General features: G+C 53.0%; 1 long non-coding RNA gene across 1 annotated transcript; it reads right to left on the bottom strand.

Annotated features, from left to right (window-relative positions):
* Nucleotides 1-212: 212 nt before the first annotated feature.
* Nucleotides 213-2,656, bottom strand: LOC108585493. The gene is made up of 3 exons (XR_001901912.3): nucleotides 1,812-2,656; nucleotides 785-957; nucleotides 213-661 (listed from the first exon to the last, which is right to left on the bottom strand). It is a non-coding gene; the product is annotated as an uncharacterized LOC108585493 (long non-coding RNA).
* Nucleotides 2,657-9,778: the final 7,122 nt, after the last annotated feature.

Genomic DNA, 9,778 nt, shown 5'->3' with positions numbered 1-9,778 from the left:
GTTTTTTCTTTTCTTTTTTTTTTTTTTTTGAGATGGAGTCTCACTTTGTCGCCCAGGCTGGAGTGCAGTGGCGTGATCTCGGCTCACTGCAACCTCCGTCTCCTACCTCGGCCTCCCGAGTAGCTGAGATTACAGGCGCATGACACTATGCCCAACTAATTTTTGCACTTTTAGTAAAGACGGGGTTTCACCACGCTGGCCAGGCTGGTCTCAAACTCCTGACCTCAGGTGATCTGCCCACCTTGGTCTCCCAGATTGCTGGGATTACAGGCGTGAGCCACCGCGCCCGGCCTGAAGAGCACAGTCTTCCTTACCATTATTATTGGCTAATGATGCCTGGGATGGGCATGAAGGTTATTGGTCCAGCAGGGAAGGTGGGGAGGGCAAGAAGTTGTGTACTTGTCATCTGAGGGTGGCTCACACTGCCTTCCTTGGAGTTTTCCAGATAAGAAAATAGTGTAAGTCAGGACACCAAGTTGGCTAGAGTGAATAAATGGAGTTTATGGATGCACATCATTGAAATGACCAGAAGTGAACTTCAGGTGTGGCTGGATCCAAGTTCTCAAGTGATGTCATCAGACACAGGGAAGAGGCCATGTGAAGACAGGCAGAGATATGAACGATTCCACTACCAGCCAAGGAACGCCAGGGCCACCGGAAGCTGGAAAAGACAAGGAAGGATTCTTCCCCAAGTCTTCAGAGGAAGCAGGTCCCCCCCATGCCTCGATTCCAGACGTTCAGCCTCCACAACTGCGAGACAATCCATGCGTGTTGTTTTGAGCACCTGGTCTGTGTTATCTTATTGCGGCAGCTCTGGAAGACTGATAACCATCTGAAATGAGACATGATCGTATTTATTTATGGATTTATTCTTCATCCTTCTCAAGGGATCTGCTCCATGCGGCCAGATGCCGTCTGGTTTTGTCGCTGCTGTGTCCCTCGTGTCTGGAACAGTACCTGTTGCATAGGAGATGCTCATGAAGGATTCCGTCGAATCAAAGAACCCTGGGCTCTGCATGCTGGAAGGATCTGTCTAGTCCAGCCCCAACCTGCTTTTCAGCCAGGCCCTCCTCGGGCCCCTCCATCCCACTTCCCACACATTTTGCTTTTGACAAATGACTCTGGTGACAGACCATGTTCCCACCGCCCAGATACACAGGGTGGCTCATGTTATCCTTGAAGAGGCAAGCAGCCCAGTAGCGACAAGCTTGGAGGTACGGGGACCCCAGAGCCAGGTTCAGTGGTGTCTGGCTTGCCCTGTGGCGATCCCCCAGCAGGTCCCTGTGCCTCTCTTTCCTCCCCTGGAAAGCAGGGACAGGATCCCAGCCTCTCAGAGTTACTGTCAGTGCCTGCCAGTAGATGCTCAATCATGGTAGCTGTGGGCCCAGTGTAGTGGCTCACTCCTGGAATCCCAGCACTTTGGGAGCCCGAGGCAGGTAGATCACTTGAGGCCAGGAGTTCAAGACCTGCCTGGCCGACATGGAGAAAACCCGTCTCTACTAAAACTACAAAAATTAGCCGGGCATAGCGGTACATGCTGTACTCCAAGTTACTCAAGAGGCTGAGGCTGGAAAATCGCTTGAACCTGGGAGGCAGAGGTTGTAGTGAGCCGGGATAGCACCACTGCACTGCAGCTTGGGCAACACAGCAAGACTCCAACTTAAAAAAACAACAACAAAAAAGGTAGCTGTGGTCAACTCTCCTTGGATGTCCCGTCTTCCCTGTGAGGCTGACCTGAACCCAGTCCTCCTGCAGGAAGCCCTCCCTGACTAACCCCACCCTCGGGCCGGTTCTCCCTAGCACAGACTCACTGAACAGCTCCCCTGCTGCTCAGCACAGTCTGGGACGGTGAATTCTCTGTTGGCGCACACGTGGCCCATCTCCATAGCCGCCTCAGCCGTTGGCCATGTTTTAATGAGGACTTCTCTTTGTAAATAAGGAAGCAGGCCTTTGATCTCCCTTCTGGAATCGGCTGTCTTTGATAGCCTGCACTGAGGAACTTAAATGTCGGGCTGGAATTCAAGTCTGGGCATTGCTGCCACTCGCCGCCAACCCTGGGCAGGTTGCCTCCCTTCTCCCAGCCTCAGTTTCCCCCTAAGTAGAAAGAGCCTGGGTAGAGCAGACAGTCTGTGGTCCATAAATTAGCCGATCCATGAATTCAGTAAAATGCCACCTTAGTGCTAGTTTCTGTGGTAACCTCCCTTTCTTTAATTTCAAGCACAAATCAGCAATTAGCTCCAGTTCCCTGATGAGGGATAATGAGGCCAGGAGAGGTAAAGGGACTTCTCCAACACCCTCAGTCAGGCATGAAGCAGAGGGGGGATTAGGACCTAGGTTGTCTGACTCCTGGTCTCGCTTATTTCTGTGACCTCTCACCCTCCAAGGCCAAGGTTAACTGGGAATGCTTTGGTCCACTGGTGACATCTTGGAGTCAGTCCAAGTCAGGACATCCCTAGGCCTGCTCTGCTCTGCTCTATTCTGGGAGGGGGGCAGTCTGAGAGCTTTGGGCAGGAGGTCAGGCAGTAGGATTTGGAGGGGGGACCATTTTCAAAGGTGAATACAGTTCTTATGCATCCCTCAAAGGGTTCCGTGCCTCTGGTTCTGGGGGGCAGGGCATTTGTGGAGGCCATGTTCTTCATGGGTGCCCACTCCACACACAGAGGAAGAGACGAGACTTGGAGGAGAAAAGGAGTTGCATAAGGTTGGTGACAGGGCTGGAACTGACCCCAAACCATGGCCTGTCTTGCACTAACTGCACCCCCATACCCCAGAGGGGGCCTGTCAGTGGGGGACGCTCCCAGCAACCCCCTGGTACATGGAAGGGAGCAGAAACAGGCTCAAAGCCACACAGTCAGGTTCCCTGGGAACAGTGTCATGGGCAGAGTTGGGGAAGGGAGGAGCAGCTGGAAGCGGAAAGACGGTGATGTGAGAGAGATTAAAAGAGACATGAAGAGAAAAAAAGAGACAAAGAGAGGGCAAGCAGGGGGAAAAGATGGAAGGAAGGAGGGAGGAGGGGTGGAGAGGGAGGAAGGGAAGAGAAAAGAGAGAGAGAATGAATAATGGATTCATTTCCATTTTCTGAGCAGAACCCATTTCCAGATCTAGGGGAATGCCAAGGGCAGAGTGGCTAACTCAGCCGGCTCGACGGGAGCATAGGGACCCTCGCCTCCTTGTCCCCTTGTCCCCTGCATGGCTCCTTGGTGGACAAGGCATGGAGCAAGGCTGGTGGGATTCAGGGCCAGATCCCATTGAGGGATGGGAGAGGGTGACTGGGGGGCCTGGGCCATGCTCAAGAGCTGAGTGATCTTCAGTGAGCCACAGCCCCTCTCCCGAGCCTCAGGTTCCAAATCTGCAAAACAGCCAGAGCTGGAGTTGCGTGTGTGTGTGTGTGTGTGTATGGGTGTGTGTGTGTATGTGTGTCTCTAATGCATAGGGGCATGTGTGTGTGTGTGTGGATATAATGTATATAAAGATACATGTGTGCATGTGTGTATTTATGTGTGGTGTGTGTGGTTATGGTGAGAGAGAGTGTATGTGTGCGTGTGTGTATATGTGCATGTGTGTGTGCATGTGTGTATATTTATTTGTGTGTGTGTGAGTGTGTTGTGGTTATGTGTGTGTTTGAGGGTGTGTATATCTGTGTGTATATATGTGTGTGTGCATGTGTGTATGTGTGTGTCTCTGGGGGGATATGTGTGTATGTGGTTATAATATCTAATATTGTGAGTGTATGTCACAATATTGTGTGTGTGTGAGTGTGTATATGTATGTGTGTATGTATTGTGTGTGGTGTGTGGTTTATTAATGTATGTGTCATGTGGAGGATAGTTATGTATAAATAGTAAAGCGATGTATGTGTGTGTGAAGTGTGTGTGTATATTACATGTGTGTGTACATGTGTGTTTATTGTCAAATGTGTGAAAGAGAGTGTATGTGTGTGTTATGTGTGTATGTGTCTAATAGGGGATATGTGTGTGTGCACATGTGGTTATTGGTAATGTGAGAGTGTGAAGTGAAATACATGTGAGTGTATGTGGCCATATGTGTGTGTGTGTGTTATGTGAAGTAGAATGAGATGTGTGTGTGTATGTGTGTGTATGTGTGTGTGCATGTGTGTCTGGGTGGGGTGTGTGTGTGCATGTGTGGTTATGTGCACGTGTGTGTATGTGGGGAGTATATGTGTGCATGCATGTGTGTGGTTGTGTGTGTATGTGTGCATATGTATGTGTATATTTGTGTGTGCATGTGTGTGAGTGTATGTATTTACGCATGTGCAAATATATGTGTGTGTGCACGTGTGTGTGTGTGTGTGTGTAGGAGGCAGCATTTGGGCTCTGATGTTCTGGATGCCACCACGCCTGGGCAGTGGGCCGCTCGTGGGTGGGAGGTGGGGCAGCTGGTCGATAGCCCCCTCCCTGGGTGGATTCAGCCTGGGCCCCAGCTGCGGCCTCCCACGCATCCATTGCCTCCCTCCCCCTCTCTCCAGCTCCTTCCTTACTCTGCCAAACCAATCCCAACCATGGGAAAAAGAAGTGTTTGGGGCCAGCCATTAGTGGGCGGAAATTCTTTGTTTCCTTCTCTTCCTGGTCTGGGATCCATCCTGCTCTGGGCCAAGTAATACCAATAGTAGCAGCCATTATTGGGTGCCTACTGTGTGCCGGGCCTGAGCTCAAGTCTTTAGCAGATCATCTCATCAAACCCTCAGAACTACGCCCTTCACAGATCCCCACTTTCCATAGGAGGAAATCGAGGCTCCGGGGGGTGAAGTGACTGGCCTGAGGGCCCATGCTAGGGGCTAGCAGAGCCCAAGGTTGCACATGAGTGATGGGGGTTGGGACCAGAATGCAGGGGAGTGGTAGAGCCAGGACTTGATCTGGTCTGTGCTCTTGGGCAGTCACCACCAGCCTATAGACTTCAGTTTCCCCATCTGTTAAAAGAGTTGCAGTAAGAAATGGAGATGGTTGTAGAGCCCCTGGCACGGAGTGGCTCAGCAAACTTCAGCTACGTGGATGAAAGAATTCACATTCAGCCTCCAGCTGAGATCCCAGCTCTGCCACATCGCAGCTGGGTGACCCTGGGCAACTGACTTAGCCTTACTGAGTCCCTTTATAAAATAGGGTGCTTCAAGGAAAGGACAGGGGTGTGTAGAAAGGACCCCACTGAGCGCCTGGCACAGGAGGAAGGACCTTTGATCCCAGCCCCTCCCTGCCTCTCCCCTTCTCCTTGTAGGGGTGTGGGAAGGGAAGGCGTGGGGCAGGAGGGGATTAGCCCTGGGTCCCCCTCCTGGGGCGGCGCTTTTAACCATGGTCTCCCCCGGGGATCAGCCCTGCCCCCTCCCAGGCCCCCGGCCAGGCCTGTGTTTGCCGTGGGGATCTGGGCTGGCCCGGGCCCCTGCCTTTCATTCCCGAGCAGCTTTTGCTTGCTTTGCGCGCCGTGGGGCCGGGCGGCGGTTATGCCCGCTCCCCAGGAGCAGATGGGCCACAGTGGGAAAGCCGGCGGCTGGCCCTAAGAGGATTGGCGGCCTTTCTTCCCTCCCTTTGTGACGCTCCCCGAGGGCCGCCGACGCACAGACCACAAAGGCCGCTTGTTTGGTCGCCTCTGGGGGCGCAGGGGTCACAGCTGACAGTGGCGCCCTTGGAGACAGTGGCACCCCAGTGAGTGGCAGAGCCCGGAGCACCTGGAGCACCCAGGCAGGGGAAAGACGGAGGAATCCTTGTCTCCTCGGCACCTCCCAGGATTTCCCAGGGAGCATTCTTGCATGCAGGGGAGAGGTGCTGGGAGTGGTGGGGGACCGACCCGTCCTTTAGAGGGGGCAGGCCCGAGAGGGTCTGTCTACACGCCCCCATCACCTCACTGAGAGCTCCAGGCCCAGACAGGTCTGTGACTCAGCCAAGTCACACAGCAAGTTAGTCACCAACCAGGACTCACTCCTAGGGTCCCCAGCACCCAGCAAAGCTCCCCGCCATCTTGGAAATGTGGTCTCCCTTTCCTGCCTGTTTACTCCACGTGGCTGTGGGTACCGGGAGAATCTGAGAAAGGGAAGGCTGGGGGCAGCAGAAACTGGAGGAACTTAGCAAGCTGAAGCCTCAGGACCCAAGAATAGCCCCAGAAGGGGCATCTGACAGTAGTTTGAGGCCAAGCTGCTAGCGAGAGGTGGAAGCGGGGGAGAGGAAAAGGGCAAGAAATATGTCACCCATGAGCTTGTTTTAAAAAACTGTTGGCTGGGCGCGGTGGTTCATGCCTGTAATTCTAGCACTTTGGGAGGCTGAGGCAGTTGGATCGCCTGAGGTCAGGAGTTTGTGACCAGTCTGGCCAACATGGTGAAACCCCGTCTCTACTAAAAATGCAGACAAATTAGCCGGATGTGGCGGCCTGCACCTGTAATCCCAGCTACTCAGGAGGCTGAGGCAGGGGAATTGCTTGAACCCAGGAGACAGAGGTTGCAGTGAGTAGAGATCACGCCACTGCACTCCAACCTGGGTGACAGAGCGAGACTCCGTGTAAAAAAATTGTTGCGTGTCTGCTCTGTGGTGGGAACTGAGAAAATCAGAGAAATCAGATCCGGCTCAGTGCTTGGGGCCCTCTGTGCACTAGGAAGACAGATTTGTAGGCAACAGGCTCTAGCCCAGTTTCTCAGCCTTGAGAAAGTGACATTTGGGGCAGATAATTCCTGGTTGGGCACTGTCCTGTGCATTGCAGGAGGTGTTACAGCATCCTTGGCCCCCACCACCAGATCTCAGCAGCACCCCTGTGACCCCCAAAAGGTCTCCAGACATTGTCAAATGTCCCCTGGGGAAGGCCAACCCCGGTTGAGAAACATTGGTCTAGACCATAATCCTGGTCATTTGTTCATTCATTCAGCACATGTCAAGTTCATACCTGTTGCATTTGCCTCTTTGAGGAGAAAGTGAAATAATTAATGCAGGGATGACATAGGGGTGAGGGTTACCAGGAGGCTCCTGAAGAGGTGACATTTGAGCCAGGCCTAGAAGGAGATGCTGGGACAGAGAAGATGGGAAAGAGGACATTGTAGGCCGAATGAGCAAAACGGACATTCTGAATTCATTCCCTGGAGATACTCTGAGGGCCTGCTGTGTGCAGGGCATCTCTGGTGATACCAACGAACCGAGATAGCCCTTTTCCAGCATGCAGAGGCTCAGGGCATGCCGAGAAGGTCTGCACCCAGTCCAGAGGCCGTGGAGGGATCATGAAGTGCTTCCCAGGGAAGGGGAAATGGGGGCTACATCTTGAGCCTGAGCAGGCAGGAGATGGGCAGGCAGGAGAAGGAAGGAAGAGATGCAGGCAGAGGAGGCAGCCCCTGCCTAGGCAGCAGAGCCTGGGAGCCCAAGGCTTTGGGGGAACTGCAAGGAGGAAGCTGGAACCGGGGCATAGCATTCTGACAGTGGAGATGGGGACATGAGGCTGGAGTGGGAGATGGGAAGAGGGACCTAGCTGAAGAGCCTGGACTGGATACTGAGTCACTGGGGAGCTATGGAGAGCATTTGAGTGGAAGCGTATTTTTGTTCTAGAAAAATCACTGTGGCTGCCGTGAGAAGATGGTTGGAGGGGAGCAGGCAAGAGGCAGGGGGACATTTGCAGTGGTTCAAGAATGAGATCAGGGTGGCCGTGCACAGGGCATGCAGGGGACGATCCCACAGACACCTGGGAGATGAAGGCATTAGGATATGGGCTTGAATGTGGGGTTGAGGGAGCTGGAGGAGGCATCTGGGCAGATGATGGGTGTCTAGCAGGGGATCCCTGAAGTGAATCACCAGATTAGAAACACCAGATAAAAGACCGAGCAGAGAAAGACGTCTGTGGGTCTCAATATGAGTTGTTTTTGAATCTTTGCCCTTATGCTCATCTTTAAATATTGATAACCAACATTTCTAAAGAGCTTAATGCTCTGTGCCAGGCACTGTTCCTAATGCTTCGTGTACGTTCACTCATTGAGTCTTTAAAACGATGCCTTGAGGGAGGTGCTTTCCATCATCTCCATTTTGCAGATAAAGAAGCTGAAGCACAGAGAAGCAACTTGTCCAAGGTTAAACAGCTAGCAAGTGGCTGAGCCAGGATTTGAACTCAGGCAGTTTGGCTTCGAGTTTGTGCTGACTGCTGTGCTGTACTACCAAAACGCAGAGTTTGTTTAAAGTCTGCTTAATTTTGGCTATTTACAAAGTCCTGTAATCTTAATATAAAAGTAAAAAAGCAATGGCATTTTGTAGGTTGTAGTGGTGGAATGTAAAAGTGGAATATCATCTTCTGGAATCTCAGGAAATAGTTGGAAAGTGACTACTGCCACCTGGTGGCAGTGTACCCCAAGTAGCGCCACGACAAAGGCTAAACCCAGTTTCTTTCAGTATTACATTTATGAAACTCCAGGCCAGGGTGACAAGAACTTACTAGTAATATATACACTACTATTATGAAAAAGGTGTCCTCTACAAGGGGGCAGGAAGAAAGAGAGGAGGCTGCGGGGTATATACTCTGAGGGACTGTGATTGTGGGGACTCAGGATGAGGTTGCCAGACCCTCTCACTAGTTCCCTAGACGACCAGCACTAGGCATTTCTGAAACAGCTGGTGGGAGCTAGGGGTGGGGTGGGGTGTTACTCTGCAAACATGGGCTGTACCCATGACCCCGACCTTCTAATCCCAGGGCTTAACTGACTTCATTAACTCCAGGGGGCTTGAGAGAGACCCCTCCCCAAAATCATTCTCTGATAAACCATACTCAGAAAAGTCCCATTCCTGGGAGCCATGCCGGAAAACCTCCTGCCTGAAGACAGGGGACCATAGGTGACGCTCGTTGGCTGCAAACCCTCTGCTGAGTGGTGAAAGGGCTGGGTCTGCCCCACCCCCTGCCTGCCAAGGGGCAGTGAGGGAGAAAACTGGGTGAAAGCAGAGCATGCTGGGTAGCCCGGCCAGGAGCTGAGCGGTCCAGCCTCCCACCCCCTACTGTGGTTGCCATGGCAACTGAGGAAGGGAGGGAGGAGGAGAGGAGAGACCACTCATCCCTCAGACAATGGGAACCTATTCCAGGTCACCCTTGGCCTTATCCTGAGGGACTCAGGGCAGTCAGCAGTTCTGGGCCCTTTGTACCCTGCCGCATGGAGATTTGGGGGCATAGTCCTCTGCTCAGGCCAGGCCGGGGGGCCCCAGAATGGGGGACAGAATCCTCGCCCTTGGAACATCCCAGCCTCACCAGAGCCTACCCCTTCCTGGGCTTCTAGATCCCCCAAGATGAAGTTGGGTTCATTTTCCAAGGGCCCCTCCCCCATGGAAGAGTGTGACCTTCTGTTGTGAAGTGAGCAGTGGGCACAGGGAGGAGGTAGCAGCCACTTTGGGGACAGGCCAAATATTTTATGAGTAATTTAATATCTGGAGCGCGAACCACTGAGCAGAGAACTGGTCAGCTGCCCGGAGCGAGAGCTGATCTGGTCCTCATAACGCAGGGGCAGGGGTGGTGGGCTGACAGGGAAGGACCTGGGGCCACAGGGGAGTTAACCCTTTCAGGGTCCTGGGATGGAGCTAGGAAGGGGCGAGGCCGTGGACCTGCCGTGTGCCAGATCCTGAGCCATGCGGTTTGGATGGCTTGAGCACTTTGAACCCGGGAAGGAAGGAGTGGCCCCGTTGGAAAGGCACTGGCTTTGAAATGGGGGGACCTGAGTTCGGCTCTTGCTAGCTATGTGACCCTGGACTAGGGACTCCACCTGTGTGAGCTTCAGTTCCTTATGCATGAGGTGGGGATGATAATAATGGTATCTATGCCGTTCCTA

The sequence above is a fragment of the Papio anubis genome, chromosome 1, assembly GCF_008728515.1.
Source record: "Papio anubis isolate 15944 chromosome 1, Panubis1.0, whole genome shotgun sequence".
In the NCBI taxonomy this organism is placed as follows: Eukaryota; Metazoa; Chordata; class Mammalia; order Primates; family Cercopithecidae; genus Papio; species Papio anubis.
This window is presented reverse-complemented; position numbering and strand designations above follow the sequence as displayed.